Here is a 731-nt window from a genome sequence, read left to right as displayed (position 1 = left end):
AATAAAATAAGCCAAATAAATCAATCTCTCAAAAATACTCGAAAACGTTTTAATTTTGTATTTCCCTATGAAAACTGGCATGCTGAAAGTAAGTGGAGGAACAGCTAGATGGCTCTCAGAGATTTGGGAGCGTCATGCTCTCGAAGAAAAATTTGTATCTATGATCATCTATACATATTCATTATATTTTTATCACGGAGGTGAGCAAAAGGTAAGTGTGCACCTACACCATGCTTCATTACGCATTAGTTAGTAAGACACTCATTGTTGTCAGTCACCCATTGTTGTCAGTCCCTCATTGTTGTCAGTCACTCATTGTTGTTTCTTCAGTCATCTCTTCTGAGCGTGATCTTGCATAGCGCGGAACTGCATTAACAATGGTTATAGTCTCTGAACAACTGGCAATACTCAACACGCTTGTCGTAGTCACTTTGTTGCAGGTTTTGCACTACTGTTATTTTGTAGGGGTGTAAATGTAAGTGTTTTTTCAGTGCGGTTCTTGCGCTGCTGTAAGACACACTCACTTGCTGTGCCATTTTACGAATTGACGCCTTTAAGCTTTGCTCTATTCTAATAGAAATGGCCTGTAATTTGTCCTCTGTTAGAACTCGTGACCTGCCTGATTTCGGCTCATTCTTCACTAATCCCGTTCTGCGGGATAATAATAATAATAATCTTAATAATGAGAAAAAAATGAAAATTCTGGGGTGTAGAATAGGCTATTCGACCCC

Source organism: Lepisma saccharinum, chromosome 19 (genome assembly GCF_977018435.1).
Source record: "Lepisma saccharinum chromosome 19, izLepSacc3.1, whole genome shotgun sequence".
NCBI lineage: Eukaryota > Metazoa > Arthropoda > Insecta > Zygentoma > Lepismatidae > Lepisma > Lepisma saccharinum.
This window is presented reverse-complemented; position numbering follows the sequence as displayed.